Here is a 24,532-nt window from a genome sequence, read left to right on the forward strand (position 1 = left end):
TGCTTGGTAGGAAATAATATAAAAATAGCAAGGTCAAATTCTTTGGCTTGTTTTACACCACAGGTCAAAGTGGACAACCGCGATTCCCAGAGGAACTTTGAATTCACTGCCATCATCAACAACAGTAGTAATTACCGTGTGCCTGGAATATTTGATTTAAATCCTGATGGGAAGCAGTGGAGTAGGGCATGAATTATCATCAGAGCACAAGCTGTTTGAATCCTAACTCACTTTGTGAGTGAGATTTTAGGAATTCTCCTGGCTCTGATCCTTTACTGTGGTGCAACGCAATCGACTCCAGTGTTAGTATTGCAGATAAGAGTTTCTCCTTACACAGATATCAGGGATCTAGCATCTATTTTACACATGGCTGGGAAGACATCTTTTTTCAGCTAAATCTAGCAGGTTAGGTTCAGCTATTCAGAAGTCTTTAGAAGAACAAAGACCATCATAACAGGTCACATGGACAGGGATACTGGAGACAAGCTGACGCTTCCACAGGTGTATGTTTCTAATAATGTCCAATTCTGGCCAATTCTCCACTGCAAACTAAAGCAGAGGACAGAGGTCTGTGACACAAGGGGTACAAGCAGTGATCAGCTCTGATACTGAATCATTGAACACTCCTGAAAGCTGGCTTGTTACCCCTGCTGGAAGAGAGAGCTCCAAAGTCAGCACAAACCCAGTTCCCAGTGCTGCCCAAGGTGGGTGAATCACCCCGAGTGACGTTAGCTCAGAATAACTGCACTGACAGGTTGGCCTTAATCACTGCAGGAGCTCCTTGTTTTGTACCAAGATGAGTAAGGCTTTGGCTCTGATTTATTGCAATCCTCTAGAGAGGATGAAGATTTTTAAATAATGTGTAAAGTAGTGGATAGGGGCTGAATCCTCTCTTTTTTCATAGATTGATTTTGGTTTTATCACGTGGAAAAGGTGGGCCAGTCAAAGGATGCTTCAGAGCCAGGGTTTAAAAATAAGTTATCACACTGCCCACCTCTGCCATGGAAGACAGAGTAAATTACTGGGATCATGCTAAAATTGCAGAAAAAATCATGTCCATCGTCCAGATTTCTTCAAAAGCTGACTGAGGAGACAGCTGAGGGCTTTGCAATATCATCTCTCTCATGCCAGCACCTCTTGCACCAGGCAGAAGGCAAGAGTGCTCCCTGTGGATATCAAAGAAGATGCACATGTGCATCTTGCTTTGCATGCTTCCTGTCTTGGGTTTACAGAAAGAATAAAACCCCAGCCAAGCCAGTGCCCCATAAAATTCGTTGGCTACAGGAGCTGCTGCACCTAGCAGGAGATGCTCTGAGTCAGCTGCAGGTACAGAAAAGCCTCCCCTGCTTCCAGCTTTTGCATAAACAGGGATGGACACATCGTGGTGACAGTCTGTCCCTGCAGCACAACCTGCTCTGCATCTCTGGCAGGCTGCTCCAGATTTTGCAGGAGTCCTTTGAAATTTGATGAGTTTTTGTTAAGCATGTTTTTTTTTTCAATTTAAACCCTTCTTTCTTCTAATAAACATCAGACGTGAGAATATCTAAGATTGACAGTGCTTCTTTACCCTGAGAATAAAATGTGGAGTCTGGAATTTTGGAAGTTTTGATTTTTTTCAGAGTGTCTGTTTTTCTCAAACTGTACACAGGACCAGAAAATAATAAATTGAGTGGCAAGGCAAAGAGGAGGGAGGAGGGAAGTAAAAACAGCTGAGAAAGCCTTTCAAACTTCTCCAGTCCTGGTTGCTGGGAATTGTGACAGACAAGGGTTTTTCAGAGCAAGTGCACATTTCCTAGGTGGATCCCACAGTTCCATCCCAACTGTGTCTCCTCCAATCCTTGCCAGCCCTTGGCTTCCCTCCCCAACCCAGCTGGCCAGTTCTTTCCTGTCCATGTTCCTTCTTTTAAGAAAGGACTTTAATTTATTTATTGAGTAAAACCTCATACTTTAAAATCTAATTTTTCACATTAAGAACTGTTTGCATAAGTACACAAATGGTTTCTCCCTCACATACAAGCCCTAAAACCCTTGGAATTGCCCAGAGTCCTCTGATATTTCTTTTCTAACTGAATAAACTGAGACGTGTCTCCTATGTTCACAACAGCTTTTAAACCTCTTAATCTCAGGACTAAGAGTTTCACAAGGGTAAATCCTCTTGGCTCTGGAAAAACATCTCAGGGCTACACACATTTTTGGCAACACAGAAGTCGCTCTAATAGCCAGCTGCAGTTCTGAACCTGCCATCTGAGGGGAGGATAAAGACTTGGGTGTTGTTTAGTCTGGAGGAGAGGAAACTAAGGAATGCATGTGACAAAATGTCTTCCAATGTGTAGGGACTTCTAAGAAGAGAGGAATGATTAATTGTTCTTCATAGCCAGCAGAAAGAGGAGGAATCAGCATAAGCTTTAGCAAAGACAACTTAGGTCAGATATTAGAAAAACATTTCAGCTATGGTGGTGAAATACTGGAACAAGCAACTTAGGAGTGTGGAATCTCCTTCACTGAAATTATGCAGACAAAATTTAGATAAATACCACTTTACAGGCAACCCAGAAATGTGGAATTTCCTTTGCAGGAGTTTTAAGGAAAACGTTAAGACACATGTCTGGTAGGCATGGCTTAGCCACACTTGATCTGTTTCATCCAGCTCAACAACCTCCAAGGTTCCTTCCAGTCACTCCATGATTTACAGGGCAGTGGTAAATTCTCATATGATGGGTCCACCCACACCTCAACTGCACAAGACATTGAACACACACACACTTTGGGGAGGAGCTCCAAGGAGCTAAACATTAAAAAAGGAAATGGAAAACAAAATTGCTCAAGTCCTGGTGCATATAACAAATCAGCAGCAGACAGACAGCTATCATCTCAGGAATCTTAGAACTTCCAGTTGCCCAGTCACTGGGTCACTTCCCATCAGCTGGATGTAAAAGACCATCCCACATTAAAACCCCTATTAGCCCTGATACCTTCTTCCTCTCATTCTCCCTTTGCTTAATGAAAGGAAGCACAGCTACTTGATGGCTGGAGAGCAATTAGCTGCATCCTGTTCAGCGTGGCTGAAGTTGTATATTTGCATTTTAATATTTTTCCTATTACAGACCTCCCTGTGCTCCCATAAAAAACACAGCCTCTAATCCCCTATTAACTGTATTTAGCAAACCTCAAGTGTTTCCTCCATTTGCAATCTGGCTGGGCTTCAGCCCTGAAGCAAATTTCAGGTGGCTGTGGTCTAAACATTAACTCTGGTCTGGAGCGATTTGAATTACAAACCAAACAGACTGTAAATGGAATCCTAAAGTGCAGTCAGAGCTCAGTCTGGGAACCTGGCTTTGTTCTCCTGAGCCTGCAAACCTCCTCCTGCACTGCTCCTAGGGCACTCCAAAAATGGGTCGTTACTCACAGAGAGGAAGTGCAGGTGTTACATTAAAGGACTGCAAAGGGAGCCATTTGGTACCAACAATATAGATTTATTACTCATAAATTTTTAAAATTTCCTTGTGTTTTGTGATTAAAAACACATCATACTTTGATTTCCTAACCACCTCCTGTGTTTTGCTTCCAAATTTTTGACAGCCAGTTAATTATGAAGTTTTCAACTTATTTGCCAAAGTCTACCGCAGGCGCATTTGCTGCGTCCCAGCTAAAAGGACTCAGCCACAAACATCCCCCTTTGCTCCAGCTGCAGCAGCTATGGCATGATGCATTCTTTAATTATTCACATCTCCCAACAACACAGAAGCATCATCTGTTATGCAGGAGGCTTCAGCTTCTATCCTCATAAAAAACCCTAAAAAAACCCAAAGACCAAATTAAGCCTTAGTGCCCTGCTCAGACTGAAGACTAAAAGGAAAAACTAAAGGAAGTGGAAAAGGCCTGTGATTTTATCCACACAGCTGGCATTTTGTAGACTGCTTTTAACAGGATGCAAGAAGTGAGCAGGTAGACCTTTAAATGACTAGACCCAAGGAAAGTCTTGAGTAACAAACTAGAGTTATAATTATTGGCAAAAATTCAGCTCTTGTGCTCTTTTGCAAGAAGGAAGCTGCTGATGTGCTACAGTAGAGTCGGGCACATTGGATAGGTGGATGTCTAGGACTGAGGAATGCATCCTAATAATTATGATAGGTTCAGGTTTTATACTGCAGGCTGAAACCAATGGGACTTTTCATGCACTGGAAATCAGGCATGTGCCTCAATAGCTTCCTGAAGCAGAGGCTGATGGCACAAAAGGACAAGCATGCGCTGATACAAACTGCTGGACAACATTCTCCACTACATCACAGACAGAGATAGCACAAATTTACCAGCAGACCCAAGCTGTTGTTGACGTATTTTTTCTGTAATGGGTTTATGTTACACAATAGCCAGTCTGTCTTTTTATAGAAGAGGAAATATTTTCTTCAGAAAATAGGGAAGGCTATATTCATCCTTTTTGAAAGATCCTTCTCTCTTCCTATCTCAGCTATAGCCATATGCTGGCTGCTTTTGAACAGCCACTCATTTTATTAAAGGCATCCTACAGCATTTCAGTAACTCTGCATCTGAAAATTGCTAACCTTGAAGAACTTTCCAGAGCTACATGGAGAATGCCTTAGAGAGATTGCTCCACAGACACTGCTTGTGGCCAAAGTCAATAGAAAGCAGTTTGATTTCTTTCAAGACAGACACAGGTAAAATAAAGCCTGTGTTCTCAAGCTGTCCACACTGCAAGCACATCTAGTAAACAAACAAACAAACAAACAAATAAACCCTATCTGAACTACTTTGTCCCATTAGCCTCCTCCTGTATAACACAGGTAGTGGCTGGCCTGCTCTTGCAGGCTGGGACCAGAGCTTCCACCCAAAGCTTTGCTCCTTTGTGCCCTCAGAACAGTCCCACTCATCAGCTACAACAAGAGAAGACTACAAAATTGTTCTTTGCTAAAGACAGTTTTTCTTTCCCTGTTTGAGGTAAAACTTGGATTAGCTAAATGTTCAAGTTCTTACACAAACTAATATCCTAATGTGGGGGAAGGACAACATATGGGAACATGGCTGGATATCACACAGGAGAGATGCAAGTATTGATGAATATTCATTTAGGTTCCAAGCACTTTTTTCCCTCAATAGTCTTAATCCCCTTGTTTTGTTTGCTGTGAGCTGGCATTGCTCCTTGGGATGTTTTATTTGTGGGAAGGCACATGAAACACCAGTTTCCATGCCCAATGTGGCTGAGCTAAGGTCTGTGTCTATGAAAAAGCTACTGGTTATTTGCCATTCCTTGCTCATTATTCCCTCTATGTCAGATGCTGAAATTTGGCCTTGCATAGCTGGGAATTCCTGCATGCTATAAAATGGGAACACATGCCATGTGCATTTTCCATCCCAAAACACTATCCAGCAGTAAAGAACCACTTTGAAACATTCCAGAGTCAGCAAACCAAGTCACAGGAGCTGCCCTGTGTCTTCAAGACTTTTCCATGTCTCCAGGCAGGTGAATGCCAGGGTGGAGAACAGCCTTTGCCTCACAACTCTGCAAACTCAGTAAGGGACATGTTTGTCACCTCTCCAGCCTATCCTGGTGAAGAGCCCACAGACAGAACTTACTCCTGGGAAATCAATGGGAAAGTTCAGGGCAGTGAAGCTGAACATCCCTGAAAACCTTCCCATTCAACACACAAGAAATGGTCAATGCTGGTGAAATATATAACTGTGGCTTTTCCTCTCCTTGAGAAAAAATTCTACAACAGAGAAATTTCTGTTCAGTCTCATGAACTACCTCTGGTAAGAACTGCCTGGAGGCTGTGGCCCAGAAGGGGAGTTTAGATTTTCCATAAAGCAGAGAGGAGAAAAAAAGCTGACTGTTCTATGCCCTTGTTTCTGTCCCCCAGTGGTGAAGGTTGGCTGAGGCAGCCAGGCTGAATGCCCTGGCTCTGTAGGTCAGCTGAGACTTGGGGTTTTTGGAAAGGCTACATGGTCAGATCTTCTGGAAAATGCCAGTGTCCAGCAGAGCCAGGCAACTTGGCACCACAGAAAACAAAGGACATTTCCACAGCTGTGCCTCCAGCAAGGGCCTGGCACAACACAGCTCTGCACTTCCACAAAAACCTTGGCCTGGTTGTTTTTGACCTCCCCAAAGAAGCTGAAGCCATCCTGGCCTCTGCTCTAAGCAAAAATTGTTTCAGAAGAAGGAAACTGAATTCAAAGTGGTGCTGTCAGACACTTGATTAAATTTACATATGTCAATCATACCCCTTTTCACTGTGCTGCCCCCATGGTGCCTGTGGTTACTGGAACCAGCCCATTCATCACTTCCATACTGAAGGCCACCACCCAGGAGCTGTGGATGCAGTGGAAACACCTCTGTGCAGCTCAACTGGTGAGTCTGCTTCAGCCTGACCCTGCTGTTGTACAACCAAGGCGTACAGTGATATTCAGAGGCACAACACTGCTTTTTTTCTCCCTCCCTGTGGCTCCTGTGCTACAATTAATCTAATTTCTAGTGACCTGGCAAGAGCATGCTTTCCATGTAATTTGGCAACGACAGGTCGATGTGAAGCATTAGCTCCTACGTGCCAAGAACTGGATTTTCCCAGCGTGGCTCCAGGTGCTAACAACAGGATGCAACGCGACCACCAACACCAAAGGCTCAGCAGTGAAAAGGTGTATTTTTAAACCATGGAAATAACAAGTTAAAGTAGGGCTTTGTTCTAGATTATTCCAGCTGGTTTAGGTCTTGGCATTGCAGCTAATCTCTAGACCCATGCTGATTTTGCTATAATTTAAAATGTTTTATAATTATTTCATAACCCATTATCCAAGTACAATTATTTTTAGCTTTGTCCTGGGCATGGAAGAGGACAAGTTTCAGTCAGAGGCCCCAGCTGCAACAAAAGACCCAGGGTACCAGGCACAGGGCAAGATAAAGCCCTTTCCTCCAGCACCATGCAGAGAAATTGCCTCTGTGCCCTCCACTTATAAAACATCATCAACTTATTACCTGAGAATAAACTGAAAAAAAATCTCAGCCCGGACTTTTAGTTTAGTTCTTTTGCTTGATGAATTAAGATATAAATAATATTTGAACACATTCCCTAAATGTCTAATTCTTTATTCCTGGGCCACGTACTTGAGAGGTTGTGTTTTATAGTCGTGTCTGAATATAATAGACTCCAAAATGGATTTCTTTCTACAGCTGTGCAAAGGGATTATGGTCCTATGCTTAGGGATTCCAGGTCACAGCAAACTGTACAAATATTTCCTTCAGGTTCAGTCCTCTGTGCTTTTGAATCCCCAATTTCTCTTCACATTTCAGGTTCAACCAACTGAAACTAATAGCAAGCCCTTGATCACACAGAATTAAAACTGGTAAAGCTGAATTTCTGCATTGTTTACCTGCATGACCACTAAAGGAAAACTCCAGGTTAGCCTAAATATGTCTGAGCAACTTAACAAAGCAGTTTAGTGGTCAGGACCAACATGAGCATTTGGACAAGTTTTACATAGTTTGGATTCCACTGTGATAATTATTACAAAACTCTTGGGTTGTTTTTTTTCCTCAGACTTGAAGAGAAGAACTGAACTTTTTCACTTCCCAGCCACCCAAAAGAGCTGAGCTGATGCAGGCTGTCAGCTATGGCAATGCCTTATAATGGGGATGTCCACTGAGGTAAAGGAACCATCAAGTCCCAGAGGCTTTTCCCAAAATCTCCCTCTGCCACAGTGACAGCACCAGTTTCAGCACAGCATCAGCACATCCTACAGTCCAGCATAAATTCCATTGTCATTGAACATTCCAGTTTATTGTCAATATTACTCACCTTTGACCATTTTTGCTAAACAGAACTTACTTTTAGGGAGGGAAAGGAAAAATGAAAACCAGCTATGGACATACTAGACTCCTTAAGTTCTTCTCCTACCCCCTCCATTTTCCTTGCACCCTTACACTCCTTTCCGGCACATAATACATCCAAAGTATTATGCAGGTGTCTACTTAGATTTACTCAGAATTTCCAACTGACAGGTCTTATATTCCAGCTGGAAAATCCTTTGAGTCTAGGTCATTTTTTCAAGAAAAACAAAAACTCTATTGGGAAATTAAAACAAAATCCTGTTGGTTATGATCAGCTGGCTGTTCAGTGGAAAGACATAAAAGCCTGAACAGGCATGGAGCACTGGAAAGAGATAACACTAGAGGCATTCAGATACTAACAGGCATCAGGGGAGCTCTGCAGGCTGTCCCAAGCCTCTCCATAGCTACAGCTCAAGTTGCCTCTTATTAAAGGCTTTGACTGGCTGTCCCTGAGATTTGGCCATAGATTTTATTGGCCTGCTCCTGCCATCCATGAAACTGAGGGAAACTCTGCTTTTAAAGTGCTCTGCAAGAGGACACAAAGCTCTGCAAAGATATGCATGGAAACACTTCCAAAGGGGCACCAAGGCTGGAGGAGGAAGGTACAGCTTCAGCCTCCTCATGGCCCTCAGGGCTTTGTAAAGGATCCTGACAACAGCAGAACAGCCTCAATCACTGACTGCGGGAGAGGCTGAAAATGATCCTGACAACAGCAGAACAGTCTCAATCACTGACTGCAGGAGAGGCTGAAAATGAGGCACAGAGAGAGTTTGGATGGGAGAAGGGAAAGGGTTCAGCTTGGCAAGGAAGAGCAGCCACACAGAGCTGGTATTACTGCCCTGAAATACTCCATGTCATCTTCACAATCACAGAATAGCTGGAGTTTGAAGGGACCTGTGGAGATCACCCAGCCCAGCATCCCTTCCAAGGCAGGGGCACCTGGGGCAGGTGACACAGGGACGTGTCCAGGCAGGTTTGGGATATCTCCAGAGAGGGAGACCCCACAGCCTCTCTGGGCAGCTGTTCCAGTGCTCTGCCACCATCATGGAAAGAAGTTCTTCCTCATGTAAAGGTGGAACCTCCTGTGTTTCAGTTCATGGCCATTGCTCCTCATCCTGTCACTGAGCACCACTGAAAAGAGTCTGGCACTTTCCTTGGCACCTCGTTGAGATATTTCTGTGGATTCACATGATCCCCTCTTAGTCCTCTTTTCTCCAGACTAAACAGACCCAGTCTCTCCTCAAAAGAGAGATGCTCCAGACCCCTTATCATCTTTTTGACCCTATGGTAGATCCTCTCTAGAAGCTCCTTGTCTTTCTTGAATGTGCCCTATGCAGATCCTCGATTTGCACTCTTACTTTGATTGCAAAGGTATTTCCTGATCAATTCTTTTCCACAAGGGCCCTCCACAGAACATACACTTTCCATAATTCTACAACTGGTTTATTTAGGGTTATGGCCTCCTGATTTTAAGCAGCACCACGATGTTGGTATTCTGCAGTGTGGGCAACTCTCTTGGCAAAGGGATCTTCCCTGCTCACAGGAAACAGCTATTTATGACACAAAAACTTTCAGGTGGAATAAAAGAGCCTGGATTGAGAGGGTGTCTGTTATCTGTAGCAAAACAAGAGTACAGTACTTGTGTATGAATGAGACCTACAATTTTACACTCTTTTCGTTAAAAACAAGAAAATTGCTTGTTTGTTGTGTTGTTTTCTGGGAGGATTTTTTATGTCTACTTAATTAATTTCAGTCTTTTGAAAAGACTACAATTTGTTTTAAAGAACTGAACTTGGTAGGTTTTGCAGGATGCTGTCATCTGGGCAACAGATCTAGGGCTTTGGATATTTACCAGATTATGAAGCATTAAAATCTGCCTCAGTGTTGTAGCCACCCTGCCACAGACACCAAAAATGTGACTAGCACGGCAAGAGAGGTGTGTAGAAGAAAAGTGGATGTGGTGTGTGGATTTAAAAGGTTTTGGCACCACTTTCAAGGTCTGTGACAAATTTATAAAATTTGTTTTATTACCCACATTAATGGTGTTGCTGAGTGAACTACTGATTTATTTAGGTCCTCTGCAACAGATTTTCAAAAGTAAATTCAGCTATGAAATACAATAATACCTCAATAAATTAATTACTTGTGTCAGAAATGGAGGAGGAAGCAAGGAAGCTGTCATGGGACAGGTGCTGATGTTTAAAAAATAAGATTAACTGCTATAAAACACTACCAAATGGAAAATATTTTTTTAATTCATCTGGGAACTGGGCACACAAAACTCTGTGGAATGAGCACCATGACTTAAAAATTAAGGTACCCAAACAATAACAATAATAATTGTTTTTTTATTCCAGGTGAACATTGATAGAACAGGATGCAAGAACTGCAGCACAGAGACTCTCAGAACTCTTGATTCAAGAGACCACCCTGATGCCCAAGCAGAAGTTCCAAAAGGCTGCCCCCTGGGGCACTGGCCCCATTTCAATGAGCCTTATGGACCTGGTGTGGGGTTCTGGGTAGGGGAGCTACACAGACATGAGCTGTTCATGGACCACTTGCTGCAGATCAGAGTTCTTGGCCAGCTTTATTTTCTAGTGTGGACCTGGCAAGTGTGAGATGAGAGAAGCAAAGATGGTATCCTGTTCAGATGTGTGGAATGAAGGGATGAGAAGGCAGCTCTGTAGATAAATTAAGCACATGAAGTTATTTAAGTGCTGTAAGAGGAAGGCAAGACTTCTTCATGGGTTTTCAGAAGTGTTTAGTTTTCTAAATCCTTCAGGTTTGCACGAGAGCTGGGACTTGAAATCACTTCTGAGATGTCCACAGTCATGTGTGCTTTACAAAAGCTCTGCTCTGCAGTGATTGCCTTGAGCCACACCAGGAATGAATCCAGCTCTCCCAAAGCCCAGCATAACACTTAAAACCAGTTTACTTATTGCTAAGGCTGCATCCCTCCTTCCTTGAATTGAGCATGGAAACATTTCAAAGCCCTGAAGCCCCTTGCAGCTTCCTGCTGGAAACCCCACACTCCTGATTCTCCCCAGTTCAACACCAGCAAAGGCAACGTCAAGTGTTAGCCCACATCAGGACTGGGACACGCACTTCTCAGTCCCAATAAACTTCTCAGATAAAATCCTTACTATCCTGCTTCAACCCACTGAAGCTTTGCCTCGACCTGTGCTGGTGCCAGGATTTCACAATTCCTACTTTGCCCCAAAAACAAAGGCTATATCTCCAAGATGTATTATTTTTTTAAACAGGCAGTAGAACAGCAGCAGCCACCACAAAGTTGGACATTTCACAGCCCACGGAAGGGGTCTGGCAGCAGCAGCTGGTGTTAACTGCAGAATTGCAGAGGGGCTACTTAACAGGAGCTACTTAGCCTGGCACTTCAGGCACAGAGCTATTTCTGCCACAGACGCTGGAAAAATGGATTTGCCAACTAAAATAATCCAGGAAGGTCCCTTATGCCCAAGCAGAGCTAAGGAAAACAGCATCTAACATCTTCCACAGAGAATCACAAAACCAGAAAATATTCTTGACATCTGGGATACTCGGGATGAAATTCCCGCCCCGTGGAAGTCAACACCAAAATGCCCATTGAGTCACAAAGGGCCAGGATTTCATTTTCAGATTCCACAAATAGTCTTACTTTGGCTCAGGATGAAGGAGCGGGACGGCCAAGTGAGCAGCACAATCCGTTCCTGAGTAAGAAGAATAGGCCAAATTCAACAATACTGCAACCCTGCAAGCCTCACTGACATCAGGCCTGGACCAAACCCAACGCCTTGTCTTGTTCTGCGGCGTTAAGCAACAGCTGCTCTTGGATTCGTGATCCTCATTCACAGCGCTGCTACCGCAATTCCAGAGCAGGAAGCACAGTCTTCCTCGATGGCTCTTATTCCAGGGGCAAAGAGTCACTGGGATGCCACTCAAGAGGGCATTTTAGGCTTGGAAGACAAGAGAACTGCCCAGAAAACTTGTACTATGGAAAAATCTTGGTCAAGACATTACTTTTCCACAAACAAGTGCCAGGAGGTTTTGTGGAAGCTGCGTTTCCTCCTGGGAATTGAAAGCATTGCCTCTGCTGTCATCATTCTCTGGTGGTGTGTTTAACGAGGTGCTTCTGCCCATGTTCCCAAACCAGGGTCTGGGTCATGGATCCCCAGGGTGCTGACTCACCCCTGTGCCACTGTCACCCCCCATGGCACTGCCCTGAGTGTCTCCCTTCATGAGCAGCCTCCTCTGGCACATGTCTGACAGGGCTCCCTACACCCAGCAACCAAGAATGTGCAACAGTCCCCGGCTGCTTGATCTTCCCAGCATCCTAAAGCACAGGGAAACCTGCTCCACAACAAACTTGCTTCAAGAGAGGGAATTCATCCAATTCTGCCAACACATCCACCAGCATTACAGGGGAATCTCCAGGAGCCCCACAACTAAAATTCTGCAGCTGGAGAATCCCAGAATCTGCTCAGTTCAGTGTGTACCTGGCATAAAACAACCCAGTCTATGGGGATACTTCAGATTTTGTGGGTATGGCTGGGTATAGACTCTCACTTGGCCTCCCTAACACAACTAGAAGTGAAGCAGAAATAGTTTTGGCCATCCAGAGATTGAATCTCTATTCATCTAGATACCATAGAACTGCATTAGAATGTCAGATACAGCTGAAATTATAGCAGATTAAGAAAAGGCTGGCTGGGAAGAATTAGATATAAAAGTGAATGAAATTACCAGGAAAGTTTTCTGAAGTCTTCCTCTTGGAAAAGAACTATTATTTAAATTCTTGGTAACATTTATTCTGCAGAGCAGTGCACAGAAACAATGGGCTCATAAAAAAGATCAGGCATGTTTTGATTATATTTAGATAACATAATACTCTTGAAATAACTCTCACATTAACAGAAAACCTCCTGGCTCAGATGGTGTTATTCTAACCTACATCACACAAAAGATGCTGAATATTTTTTCTAATATGAGATAAAAGCAAACAAGATAAAAATATTGGGGTTTGGCTTTTTCTGCCTTTTCCTTAGGGATCAGCCAAGATTATCTGTGTGCTGGACAAAGGGATGCCAGCACCGATGCTTACTACATTGATATTTTTCCATAATACTTGGAATGTCAACAAGAAGAACAATCTTGTGAAATGTAACTTTATTTCCCAGCTTGGCAGCAGCACCCCTATGTCAGACACAGATTGTCCTCCCTGCTCTGCTTCCATCCCAAGGCTCTGATTAATGGCCCTGTTCTCTCTCTATGATCCATTTTAACTGCACAGCTGGGAAGTGGGGCTGGATGTCACAGAGTACACTATGGGAACCTCACTGTCAGACAAAGCTTCTGACTCCTGCTGGAAAATGAGTCACAATGAGCACAAACAACAAGCATCAAAGGAAAACATTAGAGGCATCCCAAATTTGGCTACACAAGTCCAGTTTTGTTTCTAAAAAGCAGGAATGTGTGTTCTCCTTTGGAAGCTGCAACGAGGTGCAGTGTGGACAGGTTGGTATCACACAGAATTGGGTTATCATCTTTCTAGTGATCTGCTGATGCTAAGGGGGAGAAACACAATGAGCAGCTCAGCTTTGCAGAGACCAGCCATGCCTGATTCCCCAGCACCTTCACTACCCACACTGGTATTGATTGGGTCATTTCTCCATGTGGCTGAAGCCTGAGGCTCGGGCAGACAGAACTGAGCTGTAACTGGTGTTATGGCAGCACAACTTTATGACAAAATAGCCCAGCAAAGCCCAAATCCAGGCCATTGCTAGGGAGAGGAAAGTCCAGGATTTTCCTTTCCTTAATAACTTCCCTTACCTGGGACAGTTCCTATAATAAACAGTAACAGAGATCCCTTTGGACTGTCACCTGCTCCAGCTCACACCGCTCCTTGAGCAGTCTCTGCCAACCAGCCACACCATGAACATCCCCATCAAAGACATCCTGCTCCTCCCGTGCTCCTCAGAGCCTTAGCAAGGATATTCCAATGCTCCCAGAGGGCTGCAGAGCGCCCACATTGGTACGAGCCTGAGGGCACACAGGAGGCTCTGCCTGGAGCCTCCCAGCTGCCCTTGAGGTTTTGCTGTGCTTCAGATAAGCATTAACCATTCAGGTGCTTATAATAATTAGAACTGAAGCTCCAAAACCTGTTGAGGTTCACCCATCTCTACCCATGACCATCTATGCACAGTGCCCAGACACCTGCCAACAATAGCAGCAAGCACACGGGACCTGACTGGCTGCAAACATTGGTTAACACTTCCTTTCTTAGCCACTGAGGAAACCAACTCTTCTGGAAAAATCTCCTCTTTGGAATAATTCATTCATGCCTGCAATATTGTTGTTCAGGGTCTAATCAAACCCTTTCATTTTATCTTAACCAACAGAGCTAAACTACAAGCTCCAGCTACCTGTACTCTCACACAGAAGTGTTCAGAAAGGCAATAGTTAAAGAAAACTAATACATGCTCTTATTGCTAATTTTAACAAGAAAGAACCAAGCAGAGTTTTTAAAAATACATTAAGCTTAATTTCAAAATACACTGTTTGCTAAACACATATAATTCTGTTTCTGCCAACTGGTCTTATAAGGATAAATCACACATGCCTTTCTGGTTATCCTGGAAAAAAACCCAACATGAAACACTTGAGAATCTGTGGGTGGTTTCTCACCAGTGAGGGAGAGACACCAGTGCTCACAGACCAGGAATAGTTGCCCTCTTGCAAGCGTGGTGGGGTCTGTTTTTCCAGCCTCAGCCTTTGGGTCTGAGAGTTACCCAGGATTTTCCATCCCAACTTTTGATTCAAATCAAGTCCAGATGGTACCACTCAGAGTCAGCATTATCTGGAGGCTTTGCAGTGGCTGGTAGAGCTAAAAAGGTTCTGAGGTTAGGAGGGGTCAATCTGATACCCTGAACGAGAGGAGCTCACCCCACCATTGCTGCACCAAAGCCATGCCAGACAGCTGAGCCACAGAAGAGCTTTGAAAAACACATTCAAACTTGTCTGAAAGACCATCAGGGCAGCTGGACTAGACAGATGCACATTACCAGATCCAGTAAACTACACTGGCACTGTCTGGTATCAAAATTACAAAACAGCTCTGCTGTGCGGGTCAGGGTCAGCCCCTTCCTTCTTGACTTCCTAAAACTCAAGTGCACATAAAGGACACCAAAGAAAAATATCAGAATAAAATGTTGAAATTGTTTCTAAAACACCAGAAATAAATCCCAGTTTCTTAAAGTATGTATGTTTCAATATGTATGCTTCAATTTTATTTCTCTATGTTTTTTTCTTTTCTCAGCTAAAGCAAATTCTGTTCTTATCATTTTCCATGTTTTCAGCTCTATTCTTCAGGGACTTTTTACTTTATTCTCAGAGAAACAGATCCCTCCAACATGAAATTAAGGAAATTCAGGATATTTACTTATCAAAAAACAATAAAAAACTTACTTTTGGCATGAAGCAATTCCCTCCTTATCATAGCAAAAGATTTAAGAACATACTTGATTTTCAGCACATGCAAAGTCCTCATGACACAACTGCTTAAACCAATACATTTACTTAAATGCATTTATAAATTAATATCAGGATAAAAATTCATTCTGAGTGGAAATTTGGCAGAGACAATTGTAGGGTGTTAGGATTTTCCTTTTTTTCTCTCATGGGATTTGTCCCATCTGTCACTAAGAGACAATAACGACCAATACTTAAGAGAGACATAAGAAATGGCCAAGGTGTGGGAAGGATGCAGCTAGTCCTCTCTTACCTGTGGTGTTTTCTCTTTGGAATGGCAAGATACCAGAGATTTTGGCTGGGTAGTGAGGGGCTGGGCTCAGCTCCTCTTGCTGTTGGAGAATGGTTGAGCGGCTGCTTCCTGTGGGGAGTTCACTGCCATGGCCGGAGCCCAGCCCTGCCCTGCTTCTTCCTCACCACGAGTGAGGCTCTGCTCCTAAGAGCAGCTCTTGCACTGGGACCTTATTGACGCCCAACCTCACTGGAAGGGACCCTCACCATCTCAGGGGGAAATCCGGGACCCCGCGTCCCTTGGGAGCCTCTCTGAGGGAGCCTCTCTGAGGGAGCCTCTCTGAGGGAGCCTCTCCGGGCCGTGTTCGGAAGCCAGGCCGCGCCGTTCCTCTGCCCCTGCTCCAGGGGCTTTCTCTGCCCTGTAACCTCACACCCCGGCTCCTGCTGGAGCTGCAGAGTTTCTGCTGCATCTCCTGTGTCCCTCTGGGCCTACTGGCCCTGCCCTCCCAGCCCCGCTCCAAGGTTCCCCTCAGCACCGTCATCGCCCAGCCCGGCCGCCATCGCCGCGTGAGGGAGACGCGGCCGAGCCCCGGCTCCCCCTGCTGGAGCGGAGTCAGCGCCCCCGCCCGGCCGGCAGCCAGCAGCGCCCCTGGTGGCTGCGCCCGGAACTGCAGCACAGGGAGAGCGCCCGCGGCCAGGAGCGGCCGGGATTGGGATCTGCTCTGGGGCTGCTGCTCTGTCTGTCTGTCTGTCTGTCTGTTACACACAGTAAAGAATTGCTGCTCCTTTTCCCACAGCTCTGCCTGACAGCCCCGTGATTTCAGAGTTATAATAATTCTGAGGCAAGGGGGTCAGATTTTCTCCCACCTTCCTTGGCAGACGTGTATTTCAAACCAAGACAACAATATAAACCTGGAAACCAATTTTTGAGCATATTTTGAAAAACTTAATTCAGCTATATTTGACTTTTCTAGAACATAACAAGATTTAATTAAGGCTTTTTCTACTTTTGGTTCTCCTGTGATTTCAAATCAGCTTTGTTTCCCCAAACCTGACTTTGCTCAGTGATTAATAGAAAATTAAGGGTTTTCCCAGTTTGAAATAAAGTTCTAAGAATAAGCAAACAAACAGATCACCCTTATAACGTCTCTGGGCTTTTGGTGAAAGCAAAGCAGGTTGTGACAGAGATGCTATTGGTCCTGACTCATTATAAATCCACATATTTGTCTTTGTCAAGACAAATTCACAGTCCAGAGCACCACTGGAGTTGCTCCAAACTGGGATCACCAAACTTGAGAGACAGCCTGGGACTAAAGGCAGGAAAACTGCAGGAGAGCACATCCCAGCTGAGATCCTGCTTATCTGACAGGATCTTTCCTTGGGTGATACCTTGACTTTTTTTGCCTGCCTCTGCCATTCGCTGAACTCTTGCTCCTCAGTGACTCTCAGTGTTTAAGTGAACTCATTAAACTTAAGAAGACATATGAGAGCAATGTAATTGATTCTGAAGGAATCAACATCCCGGTGGAAAGGCTGAAGGCAGAAAGCAGCTCCCCTTGGACAGAGCTCGGAGAACAGCCTGAGTCAGCACTTCTCCTGTGCTCCTAAAGACTTCCTCTACCTTCAGGCACTAATTTGTCCGAAGACTTTTGTAAGGCTTTTGCTAAAGAGAACCAGAAAGCCTATGAAAATGTGCTTTACTGGTAACACTTTCCATCTGTTCCCTGGGAGGCAACGGGCAAGGAATGGTGTCTTTGGAAACACCTCAAGCTAAAGCACTGGGGCTGTCAGCTCTGCCCCGGGTTTTTAACAGTGCAGCTGTCACTGACTTCACCGAGGGGGCAAAATTTAAACTCCTATCCCTCAGAAAATGGGATTTCCTTGCTTTTTATCTCACACTGGGTTTTCAGGGGTTCAAGCAAGCATTTCTAGAGAAGATGCCTATGACCTAAGCAATGCTGTAGGTGCAATATTCCCACCTGTTCTGTTCCTTGGAGGAGCATCATGGTACAGTGCTGGATATAAGAACTGCTCTGGGTTGGTGGTTTTTTGGGGGTTGTTTCAGAGTTTGGTTGGTTGGTTGCTGTGGTGGTTTTGTTTTGTTTTTTCTTTGTTTGGGTATTTTTGTTTGGTTGGGTGTGGGGTTTTTTTGTTTTTTTTTTTTTTTTACAGTGACACACCAGCCTCTCTGTTCATTCACAGCACCATCCACATGGATCAACTTTTAAAATCGGCCAGATCATCATCTTGGGGACAAAAAAGGGCCAAACTCCCAAAATAACCAAAAATATATAGCATTAAAAAAAAAAAACAGCCCCAACCAACCATGGAAAAAACAACCAAACAAAACAATGTCAAGAGCACTCTTCATTTTAGTATGGAGATTTCATTTCTTTTCTATTTTTATCCAGTTAAAACTGATGAAACTTTTCTAAAGTTAGAAATTTCACCTTATTTTTTTGATTCTGGCAATCAAGGAGTAATTCCAAAAGATCCTAAGGGAAAATATAAGCACTCAGTAGCAATAACTCATCGAGTTCAGACTTCATTCCAGAAGCAGACAAATCAAGGACAACAGAGATATTCCTGTAGTTCCTGTACTTAACAGAAGTATCTTGCTCTGATTAATCTTTGTTTTGTTGACTACATAACCTTACTTTTATTCCCTATCAGACCTTTTCCCAAAGTTTAAAAATATATTTATTATTTTAAATCTTCAGCCACTATCGAATATCCACAGCAGAGGAATGAGCTGACCATTAGTCCCATTTAAGTGCTCTGTTCCAAATTCACAAGTTTTTATCTTAACTGGCTGACTATTCGAGCCACATTCTTAACCTTTGCTGACAACAAATGAAGGAAATCATATGGCTTTAATACCTAAGGAGCTGTTCAAAAGAAAACTAACATACACAGTCTTGCACCCAAAAGATAAGGAACTGCAGAAAGTCAAAGCCACACCACATCTTGCAGTAGCTGTACCTTAAACTAAAGCCATTTATAATGCCAAACTATGCTTGAAATGTCTCAGAGATACATTCTGTTTCTATATCATAACATTTTAGCCAGTCTTTACCAGCCAGAATTCAAGGGAGGAACCAGTTTAAACTAAGCAATGTTTTCAGAAGGAGCCAGCCCTCTAGCTGCTACCCAGGGCAAAGGCACAGCACCGTGCTTCACAGAGTTCATTCAGTCTGATGCTCAATACAGACAAGATTTTCTTCTCTGCTCAGCGAGGTTGGCACAGCATGAGCCACTGGTTCTGTTTTACACTTGCAGTTGAAACGCTGAAGGTCTTTAATGCAGCAATGGAGAACAAATCACAAAGGAAAGGCAGTTGACCTTGGAAAGGAGAGATTTAGATAAAAGAAACTTCAAGTGGTCTGTGCTAATAGCCAGGATTGGCAAGAATCTGAGTCCATTAAATATTTGCTTAAAAGTAGTTTGGGCTGAATATTTTTTTTCTGTAAAATCAGTCAGTGAAAGGAACGACAGACTAGAGAAGACAACCTCCTGCAAACCTCAAACAGCAAGTGCAGACTCAAATAGAGGAGTATCCTCGAAAGTTTATCGCACATTCCCCCAAAAATAGAAGGCCCCTGGAATTATGGGGAAAATTCTAAGGCTTTCAGTACAAACTCCCACAAATCCATGCAAAAGACAGACAGATACTGGGAAGTTTGCTTAAGGGCAGCAGGAACATTAGCATATGTGTGTCAGTTACCTAACATTCCACCTTCAGCTGCAGCCAATCTCTAATGCTTCAAAGAGGAGGGAAAGAACCCCAACCCATCCACAAATAAACCAACAAATGAATTGTGATCAACAACAGCAAAACCAATAAACCACATTGTTCATAATAAGGGAAAATAAATCCTCACTGGCTCCTGTGAGCTTCCTTTGCTTTATTGTGTTCTGACTTCCCCAGCCACCAGGTAAGTACAAACAAGTGCTAGTGCAGGCTGGAGCAGTGGAAGAGCCAGGGAAAGTCGGGGATAGTGTTCATTTGAGATTCACACCTGCATGGAGAATTACAGTGAGCACAGGCTCTGAATCATTAGGTACCATGGACAGCCTTGCAATAATTTCACTGCAGCACCTCCTGAAGAGCACTTGCTTTGGGAATATTTACAGCACAGGAAAGTGCATCAACACAGATCTTTAAGACTGGTCTATGTTAGGATCTCCATGAAAGAAAGCTGAGGCGTTTACTACATTTCCTGAGGAAGATTCCCAATTCCTAGAACTGTCTGGTTGCTACATACAAACTTCCAGTACTTAGCAGTGCTCTGGTTACACAGAGGACAGCCAGGCTTCTCCAGGTCACACTCATCCCCCTCATTTACACCTTCTGAATGGCCGGTCTCTGCTTTTATTTCAAGTCTCCTCTATCTCTCTGTGCAGTCACCAGGCCACTTGGAACTTTGGAATCAGACCAGGTACACTAGGTAATCCACATTTACAAAATTCAGCCAATTACTCCCATCTCTGTTATCCCCCTTCACCTTTTCCTAGAGTTTTTCTACACCCTTTCTCCTCCTACCCCTTCCATCTCCTACATTTGCTTTTAGGGCTATGAAGGAGGAAGGAGAGATGGAAAACCAGAAGGGCAGGCTCAGCAAAGTTGGGCTCAGCCTTGGCAATTTGCTGCTGTATGAACTCAGTGCCATTCCCTCACTGCTGAGCTGGTGCTTGGAGCTCGGAAGGCTGCACAGTGCCATTGTCCCCCTGGCAATGCTCCTTCCCCACCAGGCCAGTCCTCATTAATAAAGCCCAGCTGGGCTCCACTGGGCTGGCAGCAGCTCCTCCTTAGACATCAGCCTTGCTCAGCCCACTGGAGGGTGAAGGCAGGCACCAAGGGCTGGCAGGGCCAGCATGGGCAGGCTGCTAGGGCAAGGAAAAGGCAGCAGAGGTGGTGGCATTTCCCCCATGTCACACTCCTTATCCTGCTTCCCCCAAACATTTGGACAGGACACAGAGAAGGAGCTCTAGCCACCTGCAGATGATTCAGCTTCAATAGAGGAAGCTTATATGGTAGTGAAGGAAACTAATCAGGGTGGCTCTAGGAAAACAACTAAGTGCTGAACAGGTGCCAGCAGTGACTTGGCACTTCCAGTCAACCTCACAGTTCATTTCCAGTGCAAGCTGGGAGGTGAATACATGAAAGTATTTTCCTGTTCTACATGTGTCACCCTGCAGAGGTCTTGGAAATGACAAAGGACAGAGAAGAAAGGAAGCAGCTGAAGCAGCTCAGAGTGAGGGGATGAGTGTGCTACCATTTGGGATCTGGCAAGGACAGCATACCCAGAGCCACATCCCTGGGCACCTTAACCTGTACCATTCCCAGCTCCAGATGCAACACCAGCCACAGAGGGAGGTGAGCAGGGAGCAGGTGGTTATTTCAGGTACACCAAAACATCTTCACACTGACCATGGGGAGCTCTGAAACCAAAACCTTCTTCAAAAGTTAATAACAAGTTAGTTAATAATGCTCCAGAGGTTTGCAGTGGGGAAAACAACACAAATGGTGGGAAGCCCAAGGTTTATCAGCAGACCGGTATCATGAGCAAGTCTGAAGAGGGCTGCTGGGTTAAAATCACATAACTTTGAAATAAAGAAAATAAGAGCAAAAATATGAGCTGCACTAATGACCATAGATGTGGAGGACAAATTGCAACAGGCTACTGCTGTTTATAATGTTGACCTTGCTTTTTTTTTTTACAAATCCACTGTGAAGGACAGACATACCACCTACTGCCTCATCCACCAGACTAAGAACTGAAGCTATTTTTGGCATTCGTTATGGTCCAGGTGGCCCATCTGGCCTGATTCACTTGGCCAGTTTTCCTTTCCATCTGGGAATTTTGACCCTCGTGCTTTCCAACTAATTGTATCACATTATCTCCTTTTTGTTCCCCACTTCCCTCGCTGCAAAAGGTTGCAAAAATCTCATGCGCTGTGTTAGAAAGTCTCAATTAACCTCTAACCTCGCTTCAGTGCATGCGGCTTGGGTTACTTCTCACACCCAACCGTGGGCCCATTAACACGTTGTCGTAAAACAAAAACTGTTTTGACGGGCTGTAATTGCTGCTAAGTGATGCCGAACAAAGGCGCTCTTGTCCCGGGGCGGCCGGGGCTGAGCCCCGCTCCCAGCCCCGCTCCCGGCCCGGGGCTCGGCCCCCCCGGATCTCTTTAAGCGCCGGAGCGAAGGCGCTCCCCGCCGCTATGAGCTGATGAAGGGGCCGCAAGGCACCCGCAAACCCGGCTGTGCCCCCGCAGGAAGATTCGGAGGGGTGGGTTTTACCCCCCTTCCCCCTCCTGCCGCAAATATAATTAGTTTATGTTAGCTGGAAAAGGTCGGGGGTGAGCGAAGGGCAGTGCCCTTTTTGTTTTTAGGCAAGATAGTGGAATAATTGCTTGACGCTCAGATCTGCAGGTGCTTTATGAAGCTCATTTGGTGCTGGCAGCCCGCAGTGAAAGCTGATTTCCCTGGAAAACGCCGGATTCCATGTGACAGGGTTTATTTGCTGCGGCAGGAGTGATTGTCCATTCATGCCATTCATCATTACGGTACCTGTTACAGTCAACACTTCCCTGAGCCGCCGGTCCTTTTAACACTCGCTGCCCTCCTTCCCAAGGCTGGCTATCCGCAGCTGAGGCGGCACCCAGCCTCCACATGCAATTCCAAAGGGGACACAAGGATGCCATGGGGGTTTGTGCCTCCCAGCCCTTCTGCCGTCCCACTCAGGACACCGAGAAAGCCCCCACGGACAGGGACAGAGCCACAGGGTGCCCTGCAGGGGTTCTCAAACAACCCCTGGCCAGCCCGGCTGTGTCTCCAAGCACTCTGTGACAAGTTTCCTGGGTGAAGCAGGTATTTCAGTCAAGCTGCAGGAATGGCAGCATTCATTCTGCCCAGTGTGCTCACTCAGAGCTGTAAATACAGAGTTTATCAAACATGCCATGATAAAAACCCCTATGCCAAGGGAAAAACATGGACCACACATTCCAGAGCCCTCCTTCAGGCTGAAGGGAGAGTATTGCTGGAAATTCGTTTCTTGTGCCCATTCAAATTCGAGTTTCAAAGAAATATCCAGAAGACAGGAGTGGCAGACTTTAAACATTGATCTAAAAAGTTGTTTTCTGTTTTGTTTTCAATTACATACAGTCCTTGTGTATGGAGCCTCCCTGACAGACAGCCCAGCAGTGTCCTGTCCTTAATGCAGAAACTTCCTCAGCCTGACTTTTTGGATGCTATTTAGTTTCATCACTAATTGTCCTACCTGCTACAAGAACAGAATTATCCCTCCTTCTCCATCAGAAGCCTGTGTACAGTCAAAGATCTTTGTTTCACAGTAGAAGATCCTCGTTACACAGCTCCATCAGCTTCCAGAGCTCAAGCAGAAAACTTCTTGGCCTTTGTGCAAACCAGCCATGGTCAGTCCCTATCTGTAATAAAATAAAAGCCACCCCATCTTTTTGTAATTCCAAATATCCCCCCAATCCTTCAAGTGTCTAGTGGGCTGTTATCTTCGTTTCTAACTGTAAGTAACAGCTAAACAGCATTAGCATTTCAAAGCAGTCTGCACTTGGAAACACACTAAAGCAGCAATTCCAGATACTCTGGAATAGCTGTTTTGGTTAATTTCCAGGCAAAGACAAGCCCTTAAGATTTCACCTCCTGATGTTGCCTGCAAGGGGTTGCTGACCCTAAATCCCAGCACTAACCTCCTGTGCCTGGAGGTACCACCTGGCCTCGAGGAAATCAAACTCTCAGAGCCAACAATTACAGCTCAGACATTTCCACATCAGTATTTCTGGCCTACTGCACTCATTACTGGTTTATATCTTATTTAGCTATTTATCTCCTGGCTGGGGAACAACGTTTCTACAACGTTATCTGAGCCCTGATTAATAATGCACAGATATTACCTCACCAGTGTCAACTGGCACCTCTCCATGGATCTGCACAGAACAGCTTGAATTTCTATCAGGTGAGGATCTGGCCTGCCTAAGAGTGTGTTAACAGAAGACAAAGCCCAAATGTGTTTTATCTCCAGTGATAAATGCTGCATAACACAGTGCATGTAGGATATACCTTCTCAGAAATGTGATCTTGGCCCAAGCCTGTGCTGGGCACAATAGCTGGAAAAATGTAGATATTTTCAAGTAGGAGTGGTTAGAAATTGCCAAGAGCTGTCAGTTGAAGCCTGAATTTAGGCAATTTGTAATTGCCTAAGTAACAAGTGCCCAGATCTATCAGACAGTTTAAAGAGACAAAAATCAGGTCTCTAGCCCACTTTTGCAGCCAAGGAAGGAAGGCATTCCCAGGTGAAAAGCTGGGCACCTCAGAGCAATCCAGGGCAAAGATAAGGCACTACTGGCTAAAGACAGACCTGGGCATTAAAGTCAGAGCCCAACATTTCTCTGCCTGTTTTGGAAAGCTAATGTGTATCCAGGGAAGCATAAAGTCCCAAACAGAGGATCTGAAGAAACTGAAAGCAACAGAAACTGGAGGTGTGCAGCCTGTCCATTTTCTGAATCAGTTAGTGAAGTTTAGCACCTGAAGTCACACCTACATCCCCTCCTAGGTCTCCTTTCGTGGCCATTGCAGGGTGCTTTCCATCAGTACTTCTCTCACGAGCTCTAAAGCCTGCCAGAGGAATGTGGACAGCCATGTGAGCTGTGGGAGGACTCTTCCTCCTCCCACAGCTCAGGGTTTGCACCTGTAACCCCAGAAGAAATCAGCCCCTGCAAACAGGACGGGTGAGTTCTCTTCCTGCACTCTGCTGGGAAACCCTTTTCTGTCTGTTCTTTCCTTTTATATTGAAAAGTTCTCCACAGAGACAGATGATGCACATTTCTTTTTCAGGAGATCCATGTTACAGATATTTCTGCCATTAGACAGGGCAATTTGTATAAACAGTGCAGGCAAATGAT

Source organism: Agelaius phoeniceus, chromosome 3, assembly GCF_051311805.1.
Source record: "Agelaius phoeniceus isolate bAgePho1 chromosome 3, bAgePho1.hap1, whole genome shotgun sequence".
NCBI classification, from domain to species: domain Eukaryota; kingdom Metazoa; phylum Chordata; class Aves; order Passeriformes; family Icteridae; genus Agelaius; species Agelaius phoeniceus.